At 43.8% G+C, this 11,452-nt stretch overlaps 1 non-coding gene across 1 annotated transcript; it reads left to right on the top strand.

Moving 5' to 3' along the window:
* Positions 1-10,504: 10,504 nt before the first annotated feature.
* Trnas-cga lies at positions 10,505-10,579 on the top strand. Its single transcript has one exon. It is a non-coding gene; the product is annotated as a tRNA-Ser (tRNA).
* Positions 10,580-11,452: the final 873 nt, after the last annotated feature.

Here is an 11,452-nt window from a genome sequence, read left to right as displayed (position 1 = left end):
GTGACTAACTGCTAGGTGAAAGAACTTTTAGTCTGTTAGCTGTAGCTTATTCCTTTCTCGTGAACCCTGAGTTGAGAAATCAAGCGTGGCGTGGCATCTGTCACTGTATATCCGAATACCACATGCATTTGTTGTCGCAAATGTTGAAGTTTGTTTCTGCTTTGGTAGCGAGTGTGTTGGTAGGGTTATTTCGGTATGAAGTAGGTGACGCGCTTCTCCCACCACATAACCTGTGCTCTCATTGCCACTAATATCAAGATAGCTTGGTATCCATTATAGATGAATCACTCGCTGCACCTCATTAGGTCTGTTGAGACTTCTCAGTACATCGTGTTGTAAGGGATTAATAGTTTTCTCTGGTTGCCCTCACAGAGGACTGTTGTGTACTCGTTTCTCAGAGCATAAGCTGACGAAAATATTTACTGTTATTAGATTTTATATTATATTATTATATTCATTAGGTTTTGTGTAATTGTTATTCACATAAAAGATTTTAAACGGTCAAACCAACATTCCACTGGGAACTGTCGTCCATCATTATGATCATTGTCAGATGATATCCCCATGGGCACAAATAAGCTCTTGCAGTCACTGCAACAAGGAACATTGCCTCTGAATATCATCTTTAGGAATTTCTTCCCATGCCTGAAGCACATACTGTACCAATTTATGAAGATTGCTGTGTGGAGGCTGGTGAGAAGGAATAAGTCTTCCAGTTGTTTTCCAAACACGCTTTATGGATGAAAAATCAGGATACCAGGAAGGCAAGACAGGGACCCATACATTATTCAAGGCGTTTGTAGTGAGAACTGCAGCGTTATGTCTTGCATTATTCTGAGAGAAATTGCCATTTGGTACCAGTTGTTCGTTTTTTTTTCACACAAAAACAAACAACTATGCCAAAAATGTGTATGACAACAGGGTTTACCATTCTTACCACATGCTAGGGAGCATTCACAGTCCCTTCAACAACTACCACTTTCGACCTATTGTGATATCCAATAGATCACCACACGGTAATTACAGTAGGTCTAAATAATCTCTGCTTCCTGTGACTTTTCACCAGATGATCTACTAGTGAGTTGGCGTTTAGCTGACATCTACCAACAGATGCGGGACTCATTGATGAACACCACATAGTGCCAGTCTTGTCTCAACTAACTCTAGCTCTACACCACACTAGTGTGGTGTAATGCCAGCGGTAAGCGACGCATGACAGCTCGAGACGTTCAACCCAGCCTCCAGTAATCTGCTCTCGACGCTGACACACTGTCCAGATTTCAGAGCCAGTCCAACAACCCTACGACCTTCTCATGATCACCATTCTTTCTGCAGACGTAGCACGATAGCCAACTGCTTGTTGCGATGTTGCTGTACGATGCTCTCAAGACTCTCTTGCCAATGATTCGATCTTCCGAAAGATGGCGATAAGCTACACGTTCACGTCCTTTTGGCATGCTTCGTTGCAATCGTCACCTTCAAATTTCCATTAACTTCAGACACATTCAGCTGCCTTAATGAACTCACAGACATCTTCATCTGTAGAAATGGCCTTTGTATATACTGGAAATATTAAAAGTAAGCTCGCATAATTATGAGTAGCATTCGATCAGCGTGTTCATGCTGAAACACTTTCCATATACGTCTGTGTTTTAGGATTCAATCTCGTTGTAAATAGACTGTAGAATGCACGGTTCGCACAGAAGCGATACGACATTATATGGCACTTTGCAGTGAATAACTTTTCTGCTGCCAATCTCGATTTTCTGTTATTCGTATATTAAACATCATTCACAGTCGCGCGCTTTAAAAAAAAAAATTATAGTGGACGGAATCAGCTTATCGATGCGACACTCGCGTTTCCACTGAGGCGATGCGATATCGATGCGATACGCGATGAGAGCTGCATTACGCCAAACAACAAGACAGCAGGAATTACGTTTCCGGCTCAGCTGCAATCATGAGCTCTTCTGAAGAGGACATTATTGTGGTTAATAAGTATTTAAAAGAAAAGGAAGTACCGGGTGCATCCGTAGAATACTATTCATTTCAAAGAGAAATTGGCTGCGGTGTCTCATGATCTCTCTTAACATGAACATAAATTCCACCGATTCTACTGAAGGAGTCCAGACAGTCTAAACTTTATGGAGCAACTGGTATCGGCTACTCTGACAAAGCAGGACACAAATTTTTAACTTCCTATTTCTTCAACTGAGAAACTACTCAATAAAATGAGGTAAGTTGATGCAGTGCCTGTGATACTTTACCCAGTGAAATTCATATGTACCGAGGATAATTAGTTAAAAATGATGGTATAGATTCCACGGCATATTCTTACCTTTTCTTTCATTACCGTCGCTATCTTCCTCATCTCTCGAATATGATTACGTACCGTAATCTCACAGACAGGGACGTTTCTCTTCAAGCTGGACGAGCGCTTTCATTTTCGGACAGGGCTCTTGTGTTAACGACATAGTTGACTATAAACAGCACAGAAAGAATTTCTCAGGCCAAGAAGTTTTTGCACCTTGAAAGCGCACGTGCGATTGAATGCTTCGGCTTGTATTGGCGGCAATTCGAGACAGCTTGACATAGCGCGGCACTTCGTTTCGGACAAACGCCAAAACGTATCACATGTTTACTCGAGACTGGAAAGGGGTACAGCTTTCTTTCCAGTGTTCGGAGCTATTTGTATAAGTTAGCTACATTTCTTACGAAGCAATACACACTGACGAGCCAAAAGTTTGTGACCATTTGCTTAACACCGTGTCAGTCCATCTTTGGAGTGCAACACAGCACCAGTTCTAAGTACTTCCGATTCTCCAGTTTCTTGGTAGCTTTGTGGAAGTATGTGGCATCAGATGTCTACACACAACCCATGTAATTCCTGCAAATAACGGGCCGTTGATTTGTGTACATGATGATAGCGCCCGATAGCGACCCAGAAGGGTACCATCGGATTCACATCAGGCGAATTTGGTGGCCAATACGTCAACGCCATTTCACTATAATGCTTTTCAAACCACTGTAGCACGACAACGGCTTCGAGCCACGGACAATTAAACTGCTGCAAGATGACTTTGGCGTCATGGAAGACATCAAGCATGAAGGGATGCGGGTGGTCCGCATTTGAAATGATGCCTTCGATTACTACCACGGGTCCCATGCAAGCGCCGGAGAATGTTTTCCGCAGGATAACACTGCTCCCATCAGCCTGCGTCCATGGCGGGGTACATGTCTGGAGTCGCCGTTCGCTTCGATGAAGGCGTTTGTGGAGACGACCATCGACGTGGTACAGCAAGAGCCGACACGTTCCCATTGGTCGACGGTCGAATACCGATGGTTCCTCGGCCACTGCAATCTTAACAGACGATGTCGCTGGGTCAGCATGTGAACACGTTGGAGTCGTCTGCTGCAGAGTTCTACGTTCAACATTGTACGCTGAACGGTTTGCTGTGAAGCACATGCGCGTGCACCAGCATTGTGCTCTTTCGGCAGAGATGCCACAGACCATCATCTATCCTTCTTTCCAGAGCAGAGAGGCCTCCGAGCCCCGCGTTCTGTGAAAAGTCGTGGACGTCCAACCATTTAGCGCCTAGTAGTAGTTTCACTGTCCTTCTGGCCCTTTCTGTAGATGCTCACGACAGTAGCACGTGAACATTCGACCAGCTTCACCGTTTTCGAGATACTCCTTCATAGGCTCTGCGTAATAATAATCTGGGCTTTATCAGTGTCGCGTATCTCTGTGGATTTTCCCCCTTTGCAGCCCATATCTTCGCTAGGATGGTTCCCCATCCGTCTCTGGTCCGCTTACATACTTTTGTTACCGCGTCACGTGCCACCAGGCGGCATCCAACGTCGCGATGAGCAGTGGTCACAATGTTTTGGCTGTTCAGTGTATGCTACAGAATTCAGCAAACGTAAACTGACCAGTGATTCTTCACTGCAGATTTTCCAGTTCGTAGTTGATCTGTAATGTGTAGCTTTAAGATGGGGACTTTTTTTTTTTTTCATTACTGTTTCCTCACAATCGAATGAGAATCGTTGTGTAGCAGAGAACATTCATAAATCCAAAAGCAGCAGTCTTTATTTTTTTACCAGAAAAGTAAAGGCTTTACTGAGAAACTAACTACAGACACGAATGTAGCTTTGCTTCGTGTACATAAAATAATTTTTAGGCAAATCAGATGACATGAAATTTCACTGCCTCCACGTATCGTACGGTACCACTTGCGTGGAGTGACCAGCACTCCCTGTTGCGCCTGACGATGCGACAGAGACATGTGTCGGCATTGTATCGGTTTCGTTCCAGTGTGAACCAGTAAATCCACGACATTTCTAAGCGCGATGCGGGATGCTTCTGCGTCCCGTAGCGTGTCCTTTCACACATCGTATCGCATATCATATTGCCTCCACGTGAACCGTACCTGAAGAATGGCTTGGTGAATGGTACGCACCTGACGAGTTAATACGGACGCTTCTGTGAATAATGAAAAGCAAGTTCCCCGCGATGTTTAGTAATGAAAATAAGCACCTCCTGCAGTGACATACAACTTTTTAGAACGTAAATTGAATGTGGAGTGTGTAATCTCCGCCCTCCTTCCTTCTTCCAGCTATTTTCCACATTAAACAATTCCCAGTCCAAGTAATTAATAAGCATAGTCTTTATGAAGATTTTGAGAGGAAAAAAGATTACAATAAACTTTCAGGTTTACTTAGCTCGTCGTGTTGAGATGGCTCCAGTTCTTCTTGTCTGAGGGTCTGCTTCTTGAAGCTGAAAATCTAACATCAGGTCCTCACGGTTGGTTTAAACTAAGCAAATTGGAAGGTTGTCGTCGCAGAATGTTTCATTTCTACGTAAATATGGTTCCTGACATTTTAGTATGTCATACGGTCTTTCGATTTTTCACATTAACAAAGCCGAAATTACATTGTTCGCACCTATTCCACAAAAATACGTCCGATCACATCAGAGACAAGCTTACGACGCTCACAATCTGCGGAAATAACAATATTTCATAGTGTTTACAATTTTTCTTAACAAATGAATTCCCACTAGTTTACGTTACCTTATGAATTTCAGTTATTGTTTCGTAAATGAATTCAGAAATAAACATAGTAGACAGTACAGGATTGCGTAAATAATAACAGAAATTTGAAGTGTGCAAGTATTTCTAATTTCAAGAGTTTCTAAAAACAAATAATATTTACTGTACATTCAGAACTAGTACTTATCGGTTATAGCATTGAAACTAAGATATCTTGCAAAGTAATTTCTTTTCATATATTTTAACTTGAAATATAACATATTGTGTATAAAATTAAATGAATGTTTTCAACGAAAGCAACTGAGGTATCTGACTTCTCCAAAATTCTAAAAATAATACTTGTATCGACAACTACTGTTGAGGAAAAGTAATGCCAGAGGAGGATATCCGGTTACAAGTGGGGAGAAAGGACAGAAAAGCAATTATTGATGTAAGCTGCATCGGGACACGGCGACCAGTGAAATTGTGTACCGGATCCGGATCGAACCTGGGACCTGCTCCTTACTAGACAGGTGCGCCATCCGGGATACAGTCTGGTAGGGTTCCTGCACTTAACTTAGGAGCCACTTAGCAACTAATAAATACACGAAACCCTCCGTTGCGAAATTTACCTTTATTGTAATTTTAATTAATGTGGAAGCCATAAAAACATGGAGGCAAAATGTACGCATCTATAAGATACTTAAAAAAGGAATAAAATCACTCAAATTAGTTTCAACAAGAGGAGAATACAACGTCCCAATTCGGACCTCGCTAACACTTACATTTTACTGACATTAAATATAACAAGATAAATAATCATACATGTGACGAGAACAAATGAATAACACTATCAATCTCTACAGATGAGAATACGACTATATCCATGAAGGTTCGCACCGTGGCAAAGGAGATACTTAACTTCAACATATAAGGTGATTACAGTAAGCCCTAATTCCACTCGACAAACGTAGTGACGATATAAGCAAGATAAATGTACTGAAGGAGGATAGCCGGATGTGCCGTAGGAAAAAGGGCCACTGTCAACCCCGTCAGGACGCGACCCCCGTGGACATGTCAGTTTCAGCTACCTGCAACATACACAGACTCATTTGTAGCTTCTTAAAAACAATTAACATGAAAAGGCACAACGCGTAACTCACTAATAAAATATAAATGACTACCGTATTTACTCGAATCTAAGCCGCACTTTTTTTCCGGTTTTTGTAATCCAAAAAACCGCCTGCGGCTTAGAATCGAGTGCAAAGCAAGCGGGAGTTCTGAAAAATGTTGATGGGTGCCACCACAACTAACTTCTGCCGTCGAATATATGTAGCGCCACACAGGCATGCTTTGTAGGCACAAAGATAAATACTGGCACCAAAATCTCTGCGTCAGTAAATAAATTAAAAAAAAAAGTGGAAGACGAGCCTTTTTCCTCCGCCCAGAGTTTCGACCACTGCGTTTTGGTACATTATCCAACGAAGTAAATACAAATTCTGTATTGTTGATCTTCGAATGTAGCAGCATTTCAATGCACTACGAAAATCCGACTGGCAAGACTGTTTGGGATGTTTGTCAATATGGCCAACTCTACGTTCTGAATTTTTTCCTACCTGTGAGAAGAGATGGTTGCTAATAGGAGCTTTTATGAATTGTGAATCACATGTAGTATTCTCTTCTCCATAAGATTAATACGAATATAAACATTTTGCCATGTATTGTTTCGCGTTTGCTCCTATCTCATTTAAATCCTGTCTGCCTAATAAACTACGAAACTAGAGTGAGACAACAGCAAACGCGGAAGAATATACATATCATGTCATGTTTATATTCGTATTATTCTTATGCCTGATAGTGATACAGTCAGAAATGAAGCACGGCAACTGGCTAGATTTTTAAATCTAAGATGACTCTAATTTCTGTGCAGAATGTAATGAACTAAAGAGGCGCCTGCAAAGATTTTCAAATGGAGAAAAACTTTCGCTAAAATTTCGTTCAGAACATCATCTATCATACGCAGTCTATTATTTGGTTCTTGTTGATCATTATCAAAGAAAGAAGTAGTGTAAGTAACAACAAATGTTTCGCTGATGAGACGACTCCTCTCTATTTTTAATTTGTAAGCGGCGGTAGCGCGCACAAAAGCAAGCCACGCCGCGAGCGGCGACAGACCGTAAACACGCACTATCAGAATGCGACAAACAATGCATGACACAGTACAGTAATGCATTTTCAGCTTAGAGTGACGTAAACACCTATAACAAAGAGAACGACACTTATCAGATCAAAGAAAAATAAGCAATCAATTCAAACCACACGAAGCACGTGAAAAAGGAAGGATATCCGTATAAATACGGACGGAGCGCGTGACGCGTAGCAATGGCTACCTGGTAAACCGTAACTGCTAACCTTACGACTCGAACCAAACTACTGCAGCTGTATCGTCATTCATTCGACCTAAATTGTGTCTCATATTACAACTAGGCGAACTCTGTTTCGATTTGGAGGTGCGACCTAAAACTTTTCTCTCCCCTTGAATTTCGAGTCTCAAATTTCAGGTGCGGCTTAGATTCGGGAAAAATTTTTTCCTTGATTTCGAGTCTCATTTTTCAGGTGCGGCTTAGATTCGAGTGCGGCTTAGATTCGAGTAAATACGGTACTTCACAGAACTAGCTCCTCTTTAGACAAAGCAAACGGCAGAACATTAATAACACGTAAAATACTTCTAACCTATAACGAACTAAGGTACCACGTAATAGAATATCGTTTTGAGCTCATAGAATACGCAGTCTGACTTGCCTGTTTATAGGTCTTACAACTCAACAGCGTTAGCTTAAGCAAACCCACGAATACAAAACTCGACATATGACAGGAACAATGATTGAAGCCACTGACAATGCTAGGCTGCCACACAGAGGAGACAAAAGTAATTTACAGCGGCACACAACCGACCTTACATCTCCAATTTAGTATAATCAGAATAAACAGTTTTGTGTATAATAATTACTTACAGTACCATGATAACCTCCGAGTAACACTTATTACCCAAGGTAGGTGCTAGTATGGGAAGGCACCTTTAGTAATACAGACTTCGAGTGTATTCACTTATTGGAAGGGTTTCAACTTTACATCCCTTTCCGCATAGCTCTCTGTTTACACACTTCTACAACTTCTGCAACTAAAGAAGGGCATATAAATTCACAAATAACTAACACAGATTTAAGCAGAATAAAACAGTACCTTGGTATGGCGCAAATGGCTTCATTTGCTTTACACGTGGGATATCTTCACCATTCGGTAATTCCGAAACACATTCAACAACGCGTGAGAGCAAGACGTCGCCGTGGTATCAGCTATTTACTTCACATAATTTCCTGCACAGACAGAAGGCAGACGGAGCGTTTTCACATGCAACAGCGGCGAGCATCACACATTTCCTCCGTCACGCCATAGACACATCTCAGATTAATTGGCCAGTAACAAGAACCTATACATGCCCTCGCAGCAGGAGAGCCCCAAAACAAACAGTGCACCAACGCGATACCAAACCCGAAGTCCCACCAAGTCAGTGCCGGGATCTCTAGCTGATCCTGCCCATAGCGTACAGGCGTCGAACCACAGGCCTCACGGTAAACATCAACAAGCCACCTCCGACGCTGCGAATATCCACTCCGCTGTCTCTTTTCTCTCTCCGTTAACCACCCGACCACCGGCCTGAATCGCGGAAGGCAAAGATGGTGACCCTATAATCGATGGCAGCGATGCCATTAAAAGTGCGAGAACACTGGCGATAGCCGCGCCACGACTCACAGTCTTATCAGTGTTCTCGCATCTGCGCAGACTGTCTCAGCACGCCTCACGGCCGACTCACACACCCACCGAATGCCACCTACCCGCAGTTCCTGTCCGTTTCCTACGTGTTCGCTAGTCGGGGATTCCCTTAGGAGGTCGGACGTATTTGTGCATCAGCACTGAAGAATATGGATGCATTCCCCATGTAGGCAAATCAATTACATGAGTACGTGGTGTCTGTCCTTTAGGACATCTACGAAAGGACAGACACCACGAGTTAATATAAACAACTTTTTAGTGTCAGCCGAGATCATTTTGTACCAATGTCTACCAGACTGAAGTGATATCAGGTGTTCTCCAGGGAAGCGTCCTGGGACCTCTGCGTTCCTGATCTATATAAATGACCTGGGTGACAATCTGAGCAGTTCTCTTAGTCTGTTCGTAGATGATACTGTAATTTACCGTCTAGTAAGGTCATCCGAAGACCAGTATGAGTTGCAAAGCGATTTAGAAAAGATTGCTGTATGGTGTGGCAGGTGGTAGTTGACGCTAAATAACGAAAAGTGTGAGGTGATCCACATGAGTTCCAAAAGAAATCCGTTGGAATTCGATTACTCGATAAATAGTACAATTCTCAAGGCTGCCAATTCAACTAAGTGCCTGGGTGTTAAAATTACGAACAACTTCATTTGGAAACACCTCATAGATAATATTGTGGGGAAGGCGAGCCAAAGGTTGCGTTTCATTGGCAGGACACTTAGAAGATGCAACAAGTCCACTAAGGAGACAGCTTACACTACACTCGTTTGTCCTCTGTTAGAATATAGCTGCACGGTGTGGGATCCTTACCAGGTGGGATTGACGGAGGACATCGAAAGGGTGCAAAAAAAGGGCAGCTCGTTTTGTATTATCACGTAATAGGGGAGAGAGTGTGGCAGATATGATACGCGAGTTGGGATGGAAGTCATTAAAGCAAAGACGTTTTTCGTCGCGGCGAGATCTATTTACGAAATTTCAGTCACCAACTTTCTCTTCCGAATGCGAAAATATTTTGTTGAGCCCAACCTACATAGGTAGGAATGATCATCAAAATAAAATAAGAGAAATCAGAGCTCGAACAGAAAGGTTTAGGTGTTTGTTTTTCCCGCGCGCTGTTCGGGAGTGGTATGGTAGAGAGATAGCATGATTGTGTCTAGTATGAAACTTTCACTCTACAGCGGAGCGTGCGCTGATATGAAACTTCCTGGCAGATTAAAACTGTGTGCCGGACCGAGACTCGAACTCGGGACCTTTGCGTTTCGCGGGGAAGTGCTCTACCAACTGAGCTACACAAGCACAACTCACGCACCGTCCTCACAGCTTTACTTCTGCCAGTACCTCGTCTCCTACCTTCTCAGTTGATAGAGCACTTGCCCGCGAATGGCAAAGGTCCCGAGTTCGAGTCTCGGTCCGGCACACAGTTTTAATATGCCAGAAAGTTTCATATCAGCGCACACTCCGCTGTAGAGTGCAAGTTTCATTCTAGAAACATTCCCCAGGCTGTGGCTAAGCCATGTCTCCGCAATATCGTTTCTTTCAGGAGTGCTAGTTCTGCAAGGTTCGCAGGAGAGCTTCTGTTAAGTTTGGAAGGTAGGAGACGAGGTACTGGCTGAAGTAAAACTGTGAGGACGGGGCGTGAGTCGTGCTTGGGTAGCTCAGTTGGTAGAGCAGTTGCCCGCGAAAGGCAAAGGTCCCGAGTTCGAGTCTCGGTCCGGCACACAGTTTTAATCTGCCAAGAAGTTTCAATATGATTGTGGTTCGATGAACCCTCTGCCAAGCACTTAAATGTGAATTGCAGAGTAGTCATGTAGATGTAGATGTAGACGCTTCGGCACCTCCGAGGACGTGTGGGAGAAGCGCCGTACCAGGTCTGAGGACAGCCCATCGCGGACACACCTGAGCACACAGCGTACTCCTGGGCAAACAACACGTGCGGCCGCCGCTTGCGGGACGTAACTGGGGTCAGCGGCGCGACCCAGCCGCCACGGGCTTGTAATCCTCGCTCGTTTTATTGGCCATTGTGCGGGCTTTACGATCTCCTGTCGGGTGCCACTCACGCGTGCTGCGTGCCAGGCGTCAATCTTTCCGCCGTAAAGTTGTCTCGCGACATCACGTGACAACGACGTGTGCTTTACCGGCGAAGTAATTTACTGTTTTCTTGCCGGGTTTACTGCTTGGCCCTCAAATGGCAGGTATACGCACGGCCCAGTCGCATTAAATTGACTGCCGCCTATGTTCGACGTCCACATGCAACAACCACTCACAGACGGCAGGTGGTAGCAGAAGCAATGCAGGGGATATGGAACTGTGTCAAGGGGGTGGGGGACGTGGAAAACAGTGCTGTCGTTGTCGTTATGCGGATAAGGAGCGATTTATGTGACATCAAAAAAGGCTCGAAAGCCAAGGGTGGAAGCATTTTCGAAACGACACAGTATGCAAACTGCGCACGTGCCGCCGTGGTTATAGTACTGTATACAGAGCATGGTAAAATGGCGCTATCGAGAACCAGCGCCCAGGCAGCTCTGATGCAACATGGGCCGTAGATGACACTGATGAATGATGGCTGCGGAGATGTTGTACGGCCTAGAGAG

Source organism: Schistocerca piceifrons, chromosome 3 (genome assembly GCF_021461385.2).
Source record: "Schistocerca piceifrons isolate TAMUIC-IGC-003096 chromosome 3, iqSchPice1.1, whole genome shotgun sequence".
Lineage (NCBI taxonomy): Eukaryota > Metazoa > Arthropoda > Insecta > Orthoptera > Acrididae > Schistocerca > Schistocerca piceifrons.
Note: the sequence above shows the minus strand (reverse complement) of the source record. Positions and strands in the feature narration are given on the sequence as shown.